Consider the following 19,401-nt stretch of genomic DNA (forward strand, 5'->3'; position numbering starts at 1 on the left):
ATGTTTTCATATTCTTCTTGGATTTTCATTCTCTTGGTATTTTGTGAAGTGTTAATTTTCTTTGAGGTTGCCTCATAGTCCATTAACTTTTCTGTCCATTTAATGCAGTCTATTTTATCCTGTAATCGACCTGACCTTCTTACTATCTGGATCTCTGTTCCTACGTGTTTACCTTCTTTTACAATGTACTTGTTTTGATCATAGACTGACCTCCCAGATTCTTTGAGTTTGTTCTTATAGCTTTTTGTTTGTTTGTTTGTTAAGAACTCTTCTTTCTGTTGACTTAATTCAGGGAGGTGCTGCCATGTATGCAAATCTCTGGTTGCTGTCTGTTCTTGTTGGTTCTCAGTTCACAGAACTCCCTTTAGGATGTTTTGTAGCACAGGGTTGGCTTTGGAAAAATACCTTAACTTCTGTGTATCGTGGAATGTTTTGATTACACTATCATATTTGATTGATAACTTTGCTGGATAAAGGATTCTCGGTTGGCAGTTTTTTCTTGCAGGGTTTTATATATGTCTCCCCATTGCCTTCTTGCTTGCATGGTTCCTGCTGAGATGTCCGAGCTTAGTCTGTCTTGCTTGCCTTTGTATGTGACACTTATGTTTTTTCTGGCTACTTTTAGAAGTGTCTTCTATCTTTAAGTTTGGAGAGCTTGACTATGATGTGTCTTGGTGATTTTATTTTGGGGTCTACCTCTCCTGGAGTTCGTTGAGCTTCTTGTATGTTTATCTTTTCACTTTTCAGGATGTTAGAGAAATGTTCTTCCAGCAGTTCTTCGACTATTTCCTCTGTGGACTTGTGTGATTCTTCTTGTTCTGGGATGCCGATAATTTTTAAGTTATTCCTCTTCATGTTGTCCAACATGAATCTTAGACCTTCCTCAGAATTCTTTATCCTTTTTTGTGTTTGTTCTTCTATCTTAGTGGTTTGAGAGATTTATCTTCCAGCTCACTGATTCTACCTTCCATCTCATCTATTCTACTCCTCTGCCTTTCAATGTGTTCTCTATTTCTGTTATTTTGTTATTGATCATTTGGACCTCTTTCTGTAGGTTTTGAATTGTTTCCAATGCTGTATCTATCTTATTTGATTGTTCCTGTAGCGCCTTTCTGACTTCTTCCTTATTTTTCTCAACTCCATTGTAAAGTGTTTTGAAACATTTTATAATCATTTGTCTGAATTCTTTCACAGGCATTTCCAAGGCCTGACCACCTTCCAGAATGGAATTCACGTCTGCCTCTAGGTCATTTGTGTCACACATTTTATCTTTTTTCTGGACATGAGCTGATATGGTCATCTGCTTTTGCTTCTTGGACATGTTTATTGTTTATCTGTGGCCTTAATACTTAATTGAGTATGTGTTTTGGTAAATTTTTATGCTTTCTGATTGTTTCCAGGAAGATGTGATCAGGATGTGGGCTTAACCTTTTCACTCTTCTTATTGCTTAACTCAGAATAACTTTCACAGGTGTTGTCTGTTTCCCTGGTATATGGCAGCTTGCATTGATTCTTGCCTGTGCTTTGGTGTTTTATAGAATGTGATTGTAGCTTGGCTATATGGCAACAGTTACTGTCTCTTTTTGTGTTATATAGGGAACAAAGAGTGCTCCAAAGGCAGAAGGAAGCGCTATATAACAGCAAAACAACACCAGTTGGGTAAAAAAAGAAAAAGAAAAAGAAAAAACAGCACCAGCAAAAACAAAACTGAATATTTCAGTCTCTAATCACAGAAAAGGGAGGGGAGGGACAGAAGAAAAAAAGGGGGGGGGAATCTATAGCTTAATATAAGTGTGTCTTTAATGTCCTAAGTTCCTGCCTCACTACTGCCCAAGAGATTTTGCCTTTAAACTCTCTTTCAGTCTCTTTTGCCCCCTCCTCTTTCCCATGATAAAAAAAAGAAGAAAAAGTGCCTTCGCTTTGGCTGAGTATCTGTGCGGGTTTGTGGCAGAAGAACCCACCAGCAGTGATGATGGGGGGTGGCAACTCGGCTCAGGCTCTCCCTCTATTCCCCAGAATGGAGGTGGACAAACAGTGAGCACACCAATTACCAGATACCAAAGAAAAAAAGAAAATCAGAACAAAGCAAAACTGACAAACTATATTTTCCAACTTTGTACCAAGGTTCCTGCTGTGTTTTTTCGTGGTGTCTCTGCAGCCCCTATTTCATCCTGCTGCTTGGTCTCGCCCAGGGTGTCAGTACAGGCCTCCGAGCCCAGCCCAGAAGATTCATAAGTACGCAATTTTTTACTTCAACTACAAACTCCACAAGCTATAAGCCTTCAAACCTTTAAAATATTCCTATCTCTGTGGTTCTGAGTTTTGGAGCTCTGCCCTGGCTCTGCTTTGCCTGGTATTCTGTACTATTGCTGACTGCGATCTTCAGTGCACCTCCACCCTAGCTGCCATTAAGCCCCACCTCAAGGAGAGAATTTTAAAAGCAGTCAGGGAAAAGAGAATATTACCTACAAAGGAAAGCAAATCAGATTAAGCTCTGACTTCTCAGCAGAAACCATGCAGGCAAGAAGGCAATTGGGAGACATATATAAAACCTTAAAAGGAAAAAAAATGCCAACCAAGAATTGTCTATCCTGCAAAACTGTCAATGAAATATGATGGTGCAATGAAAACATTACAGGAAAACAGAAGCTAAGAGATTTTGTTAAAACCAATGCAGTGCTTCAAAACATCTTAAAGGTAGTTCCTTGGAATGAAAACCAGCACAAACAGAAAACAACCAGAGCTTGACATTCATGGCAACACCACCTGGAACTCAGTCGATGGATAGCAGAGTTCAGAACAGAAGAAAATTACAGCAATGAATTCAGAGGACCTGTGAGGCCAACCAAAGATCAAAATATTAACAATGTCAAAGAAGGGGAAAATATAGGAACAGAGATCCAGGTGGTGAGGAACTTGAGTAGATGGCAGGATACAATAGATTGTCTTAAATGCAGGGAAAACTTAACAGGCTATAGGGTAACTACAACAAAAAAATTAATGCTTTACAACTTGCCATGAAAATGAAGATCCAAACAGGACAAGGATACATTAAAACAAAGAAGAAACTGCACAAAAAATATGAACACAGTACAAGAAGGCATGCAGAACAAAGGAACAAACAGCAGCACAAAAAAATGAACATAATGACATCAGTTAATCCATACCTATACATAATTACACCGAATGTCAATGGATTAAATGCACCAGTGAAGAGACAGAGAGTGGCTGAATGGAAAAGAAAACAAGACCCTTCAATATGCTGCCTGTAAGAGACACATCTTACATACAAAGACAAAAACAGACTAAAAGTTACAGGATGGAAAAAATATATACTAAGCTAACATAATAAAAAACAACCAGGAGTGGCAATAGTGATATCTGATAAAATAAACAGTAAGGCAAAAGCCAGCATAAGAGATCAAGAATGACACAACCTCATGATTAAAGGGTTAGTTGAGCAAATGACATAACCATAATTAAAATCTACTCTCCCAATGAAAAAGCACCAAGATGTATAAAGCAAACACTACTAGAATTGAAAAAAGAAATAGATAAATTTACAATTATCATGGGGATTTTTATATGCTACTTTTGAAAAGGGATAGAACAACCAAAAAGAAACAAGACAAATCTACAGAGGAACTAAACAGTATAATCAACCAACTTGACCTCATAGATGTGTACAGAGCATTCAACCCAACTAGAGCACAATATATATTCTTATCCAGTGCACATGGAACATTCTCCAGAATTGACCATGTGTTAGGTCACAAAGCAAGCCTCCATAAATTTACAAACATCAAAATACTACAAAGCATCTTTTCAGACCACAGTGCCATAAAATTAGAAATCAACAATAAGAAAACCAAGGAAATAATGTTTAATACATGGAAACTGAATAACACCCTGCTGAAGAGCAACTGGATAATAGAAGAAATTAAACAATTCAGAAAGTCCTAGAAACAAATGAGAATGAAAATAAAGCATACCAAAATCTTTGGTACACGATGAAAGTAATGCTGAGAGGACAATTTATTTCTATAAATGTGCACATCCAAAAAGAAGAAAGAATCAAAATTAACGCATTAACACAGCATGTCCAACAATTAGAAACAGATGAACAGAGGGAACCTACAGTCACCAAGAGAAAAGAAATAAAGATCAGAGCCGAAATAAATGAGACAGAAAACAGAAAAACTATAGAAAGAATCAACAGGACAAGAAGCTGATTCTTTGAAAGGATTAATAAAACTGGCAAACCATTGGCAAACCTAACCAAAAAAAGAGAGAGAAGACACAAACAACATGCATTAGAAACCACATGGGTAATGTCACAATGGAACCAAAGGAAATCAAAAGGATGAAAACAGAATACTATGAAGAGTTGTACTCCAACAAATTTGAAAACTTAGAAGAGATGGGTACATTTTTTAGATAAACATGACCTACCTAAATTCACACAGAATGAAGTAGAAGACTTGAACAGACCCATAACAAAAAAAGAAATTGATCAAGTCATAAAAAACACTCCCACCAAAAGAAGTCCAAGTCCAGATGGCTTCACTGGTGTCTTCTACCAGAAATTCAGGGAGAGTTGTCACCAATTCTACTCAAATTATTCCAGAATATAGAAGAGGATGGAAAATTTCCTAATACATTTTATGAAACTAGCATAATCCTCATACCAAATCCAGGGAAGGATATCACTAAGGAAGAAAATTACAGACCAATGTCCCTCGTGAACATAGATGAAAAAATTCTCAACAAAATCCTAGCCAACAGATTCCAGCAGCACATCAAAAAAATGATACATCATGACCAAATGGAATTCATATCAGGGATACAAGGATGGTTCAACATTAGAAAAACAATCAATGTAATCCACCATATGAACAAGAAAAAAGAAAAAAGCACATGATCGTATCTATTGATGCACAAAAGGCATTTGACTAAAACCATTCATTCCTGATAAAAACCCTCAACAAAGTAAGAATTGAAGGGAAATTCCTCAACATAATCAACAGCACATATACAAAACCAACAGTCTACATTACTGTGAATGGAGAGAAACTGAAAGCCTGACTTCTGCGAACAGGAACCAGACAAGAATGCCTTTTGTCACCACTCCTATTCAATATTGTATTGGAAGTGTTAGCCAGAGCTATATGGCAAGATAGGGAAATCAAGAGCATCTGAATTGGCAAAGAGGAAGTAAAACTCTCTCTGTTTGCAGATGATATGAACCTTTATATAAAAAACCACAAAGACTCAGTAAAAAGGTACTAGACCTCATTGGAGGATTCAGCAAAGTGGCAGGGTATAAGATAAACATACAAATCTACAGAGGAACTAAACAGCATAATCAACCAACCTGACCTCATAGATGTGTACAGAGCATTCAACCCAACAACAGCACAATATATATTCTTATCCAGCACACATGGAACATTCTCCAGAACTGACCATGTGTTAGGTCACAAAGCAGTAAGACAAGTATATAGCAGGATTATACAACAGTTGGAATCCTCTATACAAATAATGACAATGCTGAAAAGGACATTAAGGAAACAATACCATTTACAATAAGCCACCCAAAAGAAGAAATAGCTAGGAATAAATGTAACTAGATAACAAAGGACCTATACAAAGAAAACTACAGAACACTATTACAAGAACCCAAAAGAGACTTACAAAAATGGAAGAATATGCCATGCCCCTGGATAGTAAGACTTAACATTGTGACAATGTCAATACTGCCCAAAGAAATATTTACACATATAATGCAATCCCAGTCAAGATTCCAACGATATTCTTCAAAGAGATGGAAAAAACAGTTACAAACTTTTTATTGAAAGGAAAGAGACCAAGGATAAGTAAAGCACTGCTGAAGAAGAAGAAGAGGGTAGGAAGCCTCTCACTCCCTGATTTCAAAATTTACTACACGGCTACCATCGATAAAACAGCGTGGTACTAGTATAATGGAGGATACATTGAATAATGGAACAGAATTGAGAATCCAGAAATTAACCCATCCACATACAGCCTACTGATTTTCGACAAAGTACCTAAGTATATTGCATGGGGAACAGATGGTCTCTTCAACAGATGGTGCTGGCAGAATTTGAAAGTGATTATGCAAAAGACTGAAACAAAATCTTTACCTCATGCCTTATACAAAATCCAACTAAGCATGGATTAAAGATCTAAATGTGAATCCCAGAATTAGAAAGGCTATCAATGAAAAAATAGGGGAAAATGTGAGAGCTCTAATACAGGGCATACACAAACTCCCAAACATTTTGAAACTTACACAAACAAAAATAGGCAAATTAGATCAATGGGACATACTAAAAATTAGAAACTTATATTCATCAAAAGACTTCATCAAAAGAGTAAAAATGGATCCCACAGAATGGGGAAAAATCTTTTGCAATGACACATCAGACAAGGGACTGATTTCCAAAATATATAGGAACCTATAATACCTCTACAAGAAAAGGACAAATAACTCAATTAAAAAATGGACACAAGACATGAATAGACACTTCATCAAGGAGGAGATCCAGGCAGCCAACAAGCATATGAAGGAATGTTCACGATCACTAGCCATTAGAGAGATGTAAATAAAAACAACATGAGATATCATCTCACACCAGCAATAATAGCAAAGATTAAAAAAGTAGAGGACAATAAGTGTTGGTGAGGATGTGGAGAGACTGTGACCCTCCTACACTGCCAGTGGGGTTGCAAATTGTCCAACCACTCAGGAAAACAATATGGCGCCTCCTCAGAAGGTTGGAAATAAAAATGCCTTATGATTCAGCAATTCCTCTAGTTGGTATTTATCCACAAGAAATACGAGCCATAACGCAAGTAGATATATACACACCAATGTTCATAACAGCACTATTAACAATAGCAAAAAGATGGAGACAGTGTAAGTGCCCATCTATGGAAGAATGGATAAACAAACTTTGGTACATACACACAATGGAATACTATGCTGCCCTGAAGTATAACAAGGAAGTAGCAAGCCACCATATAACATGGATGGACCCTGAGGATATTATGCTGAGTAAAAATCCATTACCTTTCTATTTCATTTTTCCACAGAGTTTTTAGAAACCTTTTTATATAACCGTTCTGGCAGTTTTGTGCCTTTTTCATGATCTTTGATACATTTTTTATATTTGAGTCCATTGTTGAAACTATTGTGTCAATTAATCTCATTGAGGGCTTTTCCCATCTTGCCGACTCTACAAAAAGCAGAACCAGTGGTATAATTGGTTTAGGGTTGGGCTGCTGATTACAAGGTTGGCACTTCAAACCCACAAGCAGTCCCATGAGAAATAGATGAGGATTTGCTTCCTTGTGCAGACTGAAAAACCCTATGAAGCAGTTCTACTCTCTCCTGCAGAGTCACTAAAATTCAGAATCTACAAGGTGACAGTAGATTGGGGTTACTTTGTCAAATATAATGTCCTTTCATGATGATGTGTCCAGAGTAAGCAAGACTAAGTCAAGGCATCTTCAGGTGTAAAGTGCTTCTAGCTTTACTTCTGCTAAGACTAGTTTGCATATTCTGTTGGCAGTCCATACAATATTCATAAAATTTCGTTCTTTACTCTTTAACATTTTAAAGAGGTCTTTTTGCAGCATTTTTGCTAGTGCAGTATATCAATTAATTTTTTTGAATGTTGCTTCCATGATTCATATGAGTGTATGTGGATCCAAGCAAAACAAAATCTTTGATAACTTCAGTCTTTTCTCCATTTGTCATGATATCAGATAGATGTATAAACAATATTTTTTCCAAGTTTGTAACAAGCTGATTCATCCTTATTTGATGAGCAGAATTTTTAAAAATTGTAATGCAATTTTTAATAGTTTATGTTTTGCATATCTTGATTATCAAATGTTTGTCTGCCCCAAATTCTCCTAAATTGAGTTCAAGAAATTTTCCTGATTTTAAACCATTCAGTGTTCCTTTGTTCCGTTAAAACTACTGCCTCTTGGTCAATGCACAGGTCCTTCATAAGCACAGTTAATTGTTCTGGAATACCCATTCTTTGCAATGTTATCCATAGCTTGTCATGATCCACACAGTTGAAAGCCTTGCATAGTCAGTAAAGCACAGGTAAACATGTTGGCCCTAGGACTTTTACAAATACTCTTATGAAAGCTGAAGATGGTTATTCCTATTCCTAGATTACCAACCAACTTCTAAGTGAAGTAATATTGCATTTTTGAAATTCTTTTTTCTTCATTTATTGAGAAAGCTAGATGCAGTGTCTTCATTACCTGCTAATGCTATTATTTATTTTCAAATATTAAATTTACCATGGAGTCCTGATGTGGTAGGTTAAGCACTTAACTGCTAACCACAAGGTCCATGGCTCAAACCTAGTAGCTGCTCCTTGGAAACTTTATGCAGGGTTACTATGAGTCAGAACTGACTCTGGCTCTTAACAAAAAACAACAAATTAACCCTAAATTTCTCAGGAAATTTTCACATGGGCATATGTCTGACATAATGCCTTATACACTTTTACCCAAAAATTCGTTGAAAATTTTCAATCTATGTTTGTGAGGAATATTTGTTGTTGTTAAGTACTATCATGTGGATTCCAACTCATAACAACTTATATAGAGTTTCTGAGGAGTAGCTGGTGGGTTTGAACTGCCAACCTCATGGTTAGCAGTCCAGTACTTATCCTACAGTACTACTCTATATTTTTTGGAAAGATGTCAAGTTTTGACATCAGGTTTTGATAACATGTCCTCTTCTGTGTTTTTAGAATGTATTAAATTTTTCTATTTTCTTTTTCATATATGTTTGAAGGAATTCACACAAAAAAAAATTATCTTCAGAATTTGCATGGTAGAAAGGTTTATTTTGTTTGTCTTTTTGTTTTTGTCTGTTTATTTTTGTTTTGTTTTTGCAAAGTAATTTTACTTTTATTCAGTTATTTTATTTAGAAAATACAGAGCAAAAGGGAATTTAAATATATCAATAATTACATTAAATATGAATAAGCTGTTGTTAAGTGCCATTGAGTTGGTTCTAGATATCCTAATTACATAAGAGATACAAAGGGGCCTCAAACAGCTAATGGGAAACAAACAAACAAAACATTATCTTTCCATTTTTCCATTTTACTTTTCTATGATATTTTTAAGCCCCTCATATTCATATTGAATGTAAAAAGAATTTACAACTTATGATGTCCTTAAGAAATAAACTTTACTAGGGATGGGAATAAAGACATGGGATTTATTTTTCAGTTGATGAAAGAATTCTAAAAATGGATTGTTGTGATAATTATACAATTTTGTAAATATTCTATGCATTATTGCATTGTACATTTAAAATGACAATTTTTAACTATGGTATATAAATTCTATTCCAATCAACCTGGTTTTTAAAAAATTCAATTTAAATACAAAGAGAAATAGAGAAAAAGTAAATGGTAACAAACTTATACCACCCAAATAGAAAACAGTAGGTTTATCATTGTATATGTTTTATTAATATCTCATAAGAAAAGCCATGATTTTATATTTTAAAAAATTCTCAAAATTTAGTGATATAATTATTTTTGATAATTGAAATAAAATAGAATAGTATAAATATTAAAAAATTTAAAACTTTCATAAAACGTTTATGTTTATATTTTAATTCTGGATTTAAAGACAGTAATCAAACTTGCTTATATAATAGGGTTTTAAACATATTTAAAAATTTAAATAAAATTACATGACATACACAGATGTTATCACTGATTATCCCTGGTTACAAATATTTTATCTTTCTGTTTTTCTATTTAAGCAATATATTTTTTTGTTTCATATTCCAACAGTATTCAAAATGAAAAGACATTAAATCATTCAGCAAGTGTATTTGAATACACAGGAATATGACCCTTGGTCACTTTTCAGGTCTTTAACTAACTAACCCTCTTGGCTCAATTTTCAGCTAAGCAGTAGACAAGTATAGAGCAGGGAGTAATAATATTTGGTGAGATATGGACACCAGGGAATAGTTAAACATTTAAGATGAAAAGTGCAGCATTTACCAAAGTAAAAATTCAGAAGCGTTGGGAAAGAAGAAGCTGGAATGAAATCAAGAATCACAAAGAGCAATTGGGATAGCTGACATCACATGGAACGTATTGCAATTATTGAAATGAAATGAACTATATGATTTGTTAAATGCAAAACTGATGATCTGCTCAATTCACAATAAAAAACTTCACTCAATTCATAGTAAAAAGTGGGAAAAAAGAGAATATTTTAGTAGTATACATGAAGGCTATTCAAGTTTCTTCACCTTTTTAACAAATACTTATAGAACATCCCTTAACGTTAATGCGCTGGAACTTGTCAATGTACAGTTTGTATAAATGAAAACAAACGAGGGCTAGGTATGTGACCTTGAGACATTGTTTAGTCCTTATTCTAAAAAGCAAAATATCTTTATGCTCTTATCTAAATAAGCATTTTTTCTTATTCAAATAGTCAGCATTCATTCTATGTCCCTCACCCTCTTCTTGGATCTTGTGTAAAGCAGGTCATAGTCATAATTAGATATACAAGTGTTAATTGCTCTTCTTTTTCAGGGATTACAGGAAATAATAAATAAGCAGGAAGGAAGGTTTGTTATGTAAGAAACAATTCAAATATGATGCTTCAAAATGTTCAAATTTTACTTTAAAGCCAAGAAAATGAAAAATGCACCAAGTTCTATTTCAGAACTTTATTGCTATCATGCTATTAAAGAAACTAAGAAGAAATGTATGAACTAAAATGTATAATCTTTGTTAAATATAATTCTAAAATACTAAAAGGTATCAGAACATACCACACAAAAAAAGTGGCAGACCAGAAATAGTAAATCTCAAATATTAGTTAAAATGTGGAACTTGATTCTCTAAATTATGTTGTTGAATTATTTTGAAGAACTAGTTAAAATAAATTAGGAGACATTTGCATTAATTAATACAGAGGCTCCATGTACTATAGGATAAGCACTGAACAGCTAATCTCAGATTCAGCAGTTCAAACTCACCAGCCACCCCATGGAAACCCTATACAGGGTAACTATGAGTTGGAGCCGACTTGAAGGCACTTAGCAATAACAACATCTACTACATGTTCTTATAGTAAAGGTCAACTCTTGATCTATCTTCCACTCTACTGAGTGACAAAAGGTTATTATTATACTGTGAATAAATTTGTCATTTATATGTTCACTGACATGTTTTATCTAATTATCCTTTGGTTCAGCATTCATACTCATTTTATTGTAGTCAGACATGTCTTCTTTTTGTGATCACAGCAGAGAATATATATTCACTTGGCATTGTAGGAAAAGTGTAGGAATGCAAGGTCAGTTTTAACCACAAGGTTGTTGTTAAGTGGCATCCACTCGGTTCCGAGTCATAGCAGTCAGTCCTTTATAATGTTTCCCAAGAGCAATGGGTGGGTTTGAGCCGCTGACCTTGTAATTAGCAGTCCAGTAATTTTCCAACATCGCCACACTAGGACTCCTAAATAGGAAATAATGATACCTATTTTGAGGCTAAGTAAAAGATATCTTATTTTTATCCCATACTTAGGATAATTTTAACGCCTTTATGTAATTTATATCATAGATCCTTTCTCTACTGTGTTTCTATGTATGCCATCAAAATATATGGAGTCATAAGAAACAAACTGCTACTTTGTTTTCAATTTCCTTTTAATGAATTTTGGAATTGACCTAGCATGGCCACAAAATTAAACTATATCAAGGTTTTATAAACCAAATTGCCCTTTATAAGATGTGGATTGACTATTTCTCCTCTTTCACCTTTTCTACCTGCCATCTGGAGTCCTGGTGTGGCACTGTGGGTTAATGCACCAGACTGCAAAGCCATTTGAACTGCAAGGTTGGCAGTTCAAGCTCACCAGCTGCTCCTTGGAAACCCTATGCAGGGTCAATATGGGTTGGAACTGACTCAATGACACTTAACAACAACAACAACCTGCCATCTTGCAATTATTTCAAAATCCATATGTGCATTTTCAAATCACTTATATATTAAATGTACCTTGGGCTATGAAATTGCATTTTAGTTAAAACATAGGTTTGGAACATCATACACAAAGATGATTCCATCGACATAGACAATTTATTTTATCCCTCTAATACTCAATGTCTTCATCAGTAAGGTGTAGAAAATAATAAAATCTACCTTACATCTTTGTTCTACACCATATAGAGTACTTAAAGCAATGTGTGAAAAGGCATGCCTCAATAAGTGTTAGCTCTTATTTTACTACTACTACTATCATTTTAATGCTATATAAAAACTCCTCAATGTACATCAGCCATGCCTCATCTGTTAGTCTGTCATACTGTGGTGGCTTCTGTATTGCTGTGATGCTGGAAAGTATACTTACCAGTATTTCAAACACCAGCGGCATTACCCATGGTGGATAGGTTTCAGCAGAGATTCCAGACTAAGGCAGATTAGGAAGAAAAAGAATACTACTACTTTGGAAGGGTTAACCATGGACAACCTTACAAGTAGCAACAAAACAATGTCTGATATAGTGCTAGAAGATAAGGCCCTCAGGTTAGAAGGCACTCAGAATATGACTGGGGAAAAATATCTTCTCAAATTAGAGTTGACTTTAATGAATTGGATGGAGGAAAACTTTCAGGATCTTCATTTGCTGATGAGGTACAACACAAAATGAGAAGAAACAGCTGCAAACATCCATTTATCCATTAATAATGGATAACACTTATCCATTAATAATGGAAACTTGGCATGGATAAAGTATGACTCTTAAAAATTGGAAGTTGTAAAAAATGAAATGGAACGCATAAGGATCAGTATCCTAAACCTTAGTGAGCTGACATGGACAGATGGTAGCCATTTTGAATTAGAAAATCACATGGTTTACTATGTTGGAAATGACAAATTGAAGAGGAATGAAGTTGCACACATCATCATGTAAAGCATTTCAAGATCTATCCTGAAGTACAATGCTGTCTGTGAGAAGATAATATCTTCTGCAATAAATATTGAGTAATACCACAATTATTCAAATTTATGCACCAATCCCTAAAGTCAGTACTGATGAGACTGAAGAATTCTGTCACCTTCTTCAATCTTACATTGGTCAAACATGCAATAAACATGGATTGATTATTTTTGGTGACTGGAATGTGAAAGTTGGAAACAAAGAGGAAGGAATGATACATGGAAAATATGACATTGGTAATAGAAACAATACTGGAAATCACATGATAGAATTTTGCAAGACCAATGACTTCTTCATAACAAATACTCTTTTTAAACAATATGAAGGCCTATACAAATGAACCTCAGCAGATGGAATGAATACAGAGCAATCAACTTGACTACATTTGTGGGAAGGGATGATGGGAAAGCTCAATATTACTAGCAAAAACAAGGTTAGGGGCTGAATGTGGAACAAATTATCTATTGCTCATATATAAATTAAGACTGAAGCTAAGGAAAATTAAAAACAAGTCCGGAAAAGCCAAAATATGGCTTTGAGTAGATCCCACCTGAATTTAGAAAGCATCTCAAAAACATATTTAATGCATTAGACACTAATGACTAAAGACCAGGAATTGTGGATAACATCAAGAACATCTACACCAAGAAAGCAGAAGTTCGTCAAAAAGACAGGAAAGAATTAAAAAGACATAGATGTATGTCATAAAAGACTATGAAGTTTACTCTTGAACTTACAGAAGCAAAAGAGATTAGAGAAGTGATGAAGTAAAAAATGATGAACAGAAAATTTCAAAGGGCAGCTCAAGAAGACAAATAACGTACTATAATGAAAAGTTCAAAGACCATGAGTTAGAAAACCAAAAAGGAAGCACTTTCTCAGTATTTCACAAGCAGGAAGAATTAAACAAAAATTCAAGACTTGACTTGAAATACTGAAGGATTACACAAGTAAAATATTGACTAATACAGGAAAATTCAAAGAAGATACAAGGAAAACAGAGTCACCATACTAAAAAGGTCTGTTTGATGTTCAACCATTTGAAGGGGTATCATATGATAAAGAATTTGATATTGAAGAAAGAAGTCAAAGCTTTACTGGTGGCACTGGTTAAAACAAAGCTACAAAAATTAACGTATACAAATTGAACTGTTTCAACAAACAATGCAGCATTGGAAATGTACACATACAGTATGCCAAGAAATTTGGAAGACACCTACCTCGCCAACTGATTGAAAAAGATACATATTTGTGCACATTCCAAAGAAAAGTGACCTAATGAAATGTGAAAGTGATGGAACAATATTATTAATGTTACACGCAAACAAAGCTTTGCTGATAATAGTTCAAAAATGGTTGCAGCAGTACATTGACAAAGAGCTTCTAGATAGTCAAGGTAGATTGAGAAGAGGACATAGAATGAGGTATATCATGGGTAATTTCTAATGGATCTTGACAAAAAGGAGAAAATACCAGAAAGATGTGATATTTAAGGTTTTGTGTCAATGTTACTGGACCAGTATTCTCAGTGGTTTGGCAGTTAAGATGTAGATATCACTTCCAGGATGATATCTAATCTAATACAATCAACCCCATGATAGGATCTGATGTGATCAGCTCTGAACTGATGTTAGTTTTCAATGAGTTATAAATCCTCACTTCTGTATTAATGAGCTCTCACGCAAGCTACAGGATTAAGTTCTATGTTAAGTCAATCTCTTTTGAGTCATAGAAGAAGAGGAAATAAGCAGAGAAAGAGGAAACTACTACTGCTAAAACAAAAGAGCCAGGAGTGGAGTGCATCCTTTGTACCTGGGGTCCTTGGACTATGAAGCCCCTTGATCCATGGAAAGATTGATACCAAGATATATGGAGCTCTCCAAGTAATACTGGGCCTTTACATGATGGGAGGTGAAAAGGACTTTTCACTAGAGCAGACAAAGAAAAAGTGTTTTCCTAGCCATGGCACTCTGAATTTGGACTTCTAGCTTCCTTAACTGTTTGAGAATAAATGTTTAGTTTTTTAAATTAACCACTTGTGGTATTTCTGTTATAATAGAATTAGATTGCTAAGACAGAATTTTGTACCAGGAGTGGGTGCTGCTCACACAGATACTCAACATGTGGAAGTTGTTTTGGAGTTGGATAATGAGCAGAGGTTGGCAGAGTTCTAAGCTGTCTAATACTACAAGTTGAGACCTCCTAGAAGAAACTGTTGGTGGAATAATGGATGTAAGGACAAATGTGATGAGGTACTCAGATTGACGTGAAGTGAGCTATAACACCAGTGACAGTGCAGACAGTGATAAGCAGTGGCAGAGAAGCCCCAACAGCAGAACCAGGAAGCAGACACAAAATGGAACAGAAGCCGACCCATAGAACAAAAGGGATGAGGATTTTCACGCAGGAGGCTCCCTGGCAGAGTACTCTGGGTACTCATCAGTGAAGCTGACCTTGCTGACCCAGAGTTAGAAAGCTGACTACTTTCTGGATGAGACTTACTGGTGGAATGGTTTGCCACTGGGCACTTATCGGTAGAGCTGAAGAGCTTTGTGACACTTGCTTGAGCAGAACAGATCAAGGAACAAAGAAGCAGAGGTTGAAGGGAAAAGAAACACAGAAAGCAGAGCAACTTCAGTCTCAAAAGATAGGGTATGATATCTAGAGAATATGTTTCTGTTTGTTAGAGTCATCTACTTGTGGTAGAGAGAAAGAGAGAGAGAGAGAGAGAGAGAGAGAGAGAGAGAGAGAGAGAGAAAGAGTCATTATATAACTAAGACAGATGTTTACTTGTGCTTTATTGACTTTTAAAGGCATTCAACTTGTGTGGATCATAGCAAACTATTGATAACACTGAGAACAGGAATTCTGAAACACGTTGTTGTCCTCCTGCGGAAACTATATGGACCAAGAGGCAGTTGTTACAGCATAACAAGAGGCTACTAAATGCTTTAAATCAGAAAAGGTATATGGCAGGGTTATGTCCTTTCACCATACTTATTCAATCTGTATGTTTAGAAAATCATCTAATAAACTGGATTATAGGAAGAAAAAACGGCATTGGGATTGGAGGAAGACTCCTTAGCAACATGCAGATGACACAGACTTGGTTGTTGGAAGCAAAGAAGACTTGAAATTCTTACTGATGAAGATCAAAGACTCAGCCTTGAATATGAATCTCACTTTAACGTAAAGAAAACAAAAATCGCTGCAAACAGACCAATAAATAAAAGCATGATAAAAGGAGAAACTACCAAAATTATCAAAGACTTCATTTTCTTGTGTCCACAATCAACACGCATGGAAGCAACAGGCAAGAAAACATGAGACAAATTGCATTAGGTAAATCTGGTAGAAAATTCAGAGATGTCACTTTGAAGACTAAGTCCCACCTGACACAAGCAAGCCATAGTATCGACATGGTTTATAAGCGTGTAACACTGGGAAATGAATAAGAAAGACTGCAGAAGAACCAATGCATTTGAATTGTGGTATTGATGAAGATTCTTTAAAGTACCATGGACTACCAGAAGAACAAACATATTTTTCTTGGTGAAGTACAGCCAGGATGCTTCTTAGAAGAGAGAATGGCAAGACTGTGTTTCTCATACTTTGGACATGTGGTCAGAAGGAAGTAGTCCCTGAAGAAGGACATATCCTCAGTAGAGTGGACGTTCAGTGAAAAAGAGGAAAACTCTCAAGGAGATGGATGCACAAAGTGGTAGAAACAATGAGCTGTGAAGCTGGAGCAGAGGTGTGCATTATTTCATTCTGTGGTGCATAGGGTCTCTATGAATCTGAGCCTACTCCTTATCTGACAACAGCAGTAATACAAAGTGAAAGGGTTTTCTTCTCTAGGAGTGTGACATAAACGGTCTCTTAAGTCTCTCTCTCTTTTAAGAATTTTATTGTGAAGCAATTATTTATATTTAACAAAGTGTTAGTATTTAATATTTATACTTAGTAAAGCCAAATAGAATATTTTGAAAGTGATAGATTATTTAATTTTATAAGCAGTTAATGCATACCCACAGTTGAAAAATTACCTAAAGCCAAACATGACTAAGACTAAATGGATCACTCCAGAGAACATTTTAACTCTTGAGAATTCATTGGTTCATATTGTTATTAAGTGTTGTCAAGTCAGTTCTGACCCATAGCGACCCTGTATTGTTTTTGTTAAATGATGTCAAGTTAGTTTCAACTCATAGTGACCCTGTATAGGTTTTCCGAGGAGCGAATGGTGAGTTTGAACCATCACCTTGTGGCTCAAACTGCCCTTGCAGTCCAGCACATTATCCTGCAGCACCACACCAGGACTCCTAAATATTAGTGGTACTTAAAATCATGGAGGTTCTCTACCAAAATTGCATACACACAACTTAACAAAATGGACTCCTGGTGTGGCACTGTAGGATAAGCACTAGACTGGGAACATGCTCAGCAGTTCAAACCCACCAGCTTCTCCTTAGAAAACCCTGTATAGTGTCACCATGAGTTGGCATCTACTTGATGGCACTTAGCAATAACAGCTTAACAAAAAGCCATTACATTTAGTATCTGATGGACAAATACTTGTGAAATTATTATTTATTTATTTTTTGGCAATATTTTTTAGTTTTGTTCATTCAATTATTTTCATCTTAATTTTTCTCTATTTCCTTCTATATAAATTTGTTATACAGAATGTCTCTTTCCCTCCTACTGATAGTACCTGTGGTAGATCAGAAATGGCTACCGATCCTTTGCCATTTAAAACTTGAAATAGAGACTGTTTCTCCTTCGCTTGGAGTTGGCTGTTCCTGTGACTGGTTTAAATTAATAGAATGCAGCAAAATTGATGTTGTGTAATATCTCAAATGGGGTCTTAAGAAATTTTCAGGTTTTGACTTAAGAATTTGAAAAAAATTCTGGGATTACCATGCTATGAGAAACCTAAATGATCTGAAAAACAAAGAGATAAAATGCAAGAGAGCAAAGCCATGATAGGCAGCCCCAGCTGAGTCCCCTGACTTGACAGAAAGAGCCATATTAGTAAATCTTGAATGTTTTAACCTCTATTGAATTTTCAATTGAACACAGTTCTAGAAGACACCATGTAGGGGAAAGCGACTGTGCAGTTTTTCCATGTTAACATAAAAAGCATAAGCTATAATAAACAGTTGTCTAAAGCCACTATATTTTGTGTTAATTTGTTATATACAGCAATAGACAGGCAAAAGACATAAATATGGTTTTCTACATTTCTCTATTTATTACAATATATAATAAGGAGCTCTGGTAGCGTAGTGGTTACGAATCGGGCTGCGAACCTTAAGGTCAGTGGTTCGAAACTACCAGCCGCTCCGCAGGAGAAAGATGAGGCTTTCTACTCCCGTAAAGATTTACACCCTCGGAAACCCTGTACAGGGTCGCTATGGGTCGGACCCGACTCGATGGTACTTAACAACAACAACAACAATATATATCATATATTTATAGGAATACATACTACAAGGAATAAGGTTTCCCTATGAATTTTTCATAGAGCAGCCTTTGCTGGACGAATGAGCAGGTGCATTGTGCTGATAGAAGAAAATTTCTTGGAGCAATTTTTCTGACTTTTCCTCATCAGTGCAGTTTTCAGTTTGTTAATACTTCATAATAAGCCTCCAGGATCATAATGTGTGCCTCTAGAAAGTCTATCCGAATACAATTGCCATAATTTTCTGAGCTGATTTCTCTTCCTGGAACATAACTGACTCAAGTGGATCCCCTCAGAAGTCACTGTTTACATTTTTCCTTTCTTTTTAAGGCACCATAAGGACACTTTTTGTTAAGTGCTGTCTGCTTTAGAGTTAGTTCTGACTGAAAGCAACCCTGTATAGGATTTCCTAGCAGCAGCTTGTGGGTTTGAACTAGCAGTCTAGCACAAGTACTCCATAAGCAGACTTGTTGTTAAGTGCCATCAAGTCAGTTCTGACTCACAGTGACCCTACATATAGTTTCCAAGGAGTAGCTTGTGGGTTTGAACCACTGACCTTGCATTTAAACCTGACATTGTAGTCTAGCGCATTATCCTGCAGCGCCACACCAGAACTCCATAAGTAGACTAAGACAAGTGTAAACTGAGAGAATTTGACAGCATCCACTGATAGGAGAGACATGTGCAAACATGTTTTAGTTTGAATTTGTTGTTTGTTAAGTGTCATCGGGTCCATTCTGACTTATATGGACCCTATATTGAGTTTCTGAGGAGCAGCTGGTACGTTTGTACTGCCAATCTTGAGTCTAACAGTTCAGTAGTTATCCTACCCATGTTTTTATGAACTATGTTGTTGTTGTTGAATGCTGTCGAGTCGATTCTGACCTATAGCGACCATG

The sequence above is a fragment of the Chrysochloris asiatica genome, unplaced genomic scaffold, assembly GCF_000296735.1.
Source record: "Chrysochloris asiatica unplaced genomic scaffold, ChrAsi1.0 scaffold00136, whole genome shotgun sequence".
Taxonomy (NCBI): domain Eukaryota; kingdom Metazoa; phylum Chordata; class Mammalia; order Afrosoricida; family Chrysochloridae; genus Chrysochloris; species Chrysochloris asiatica.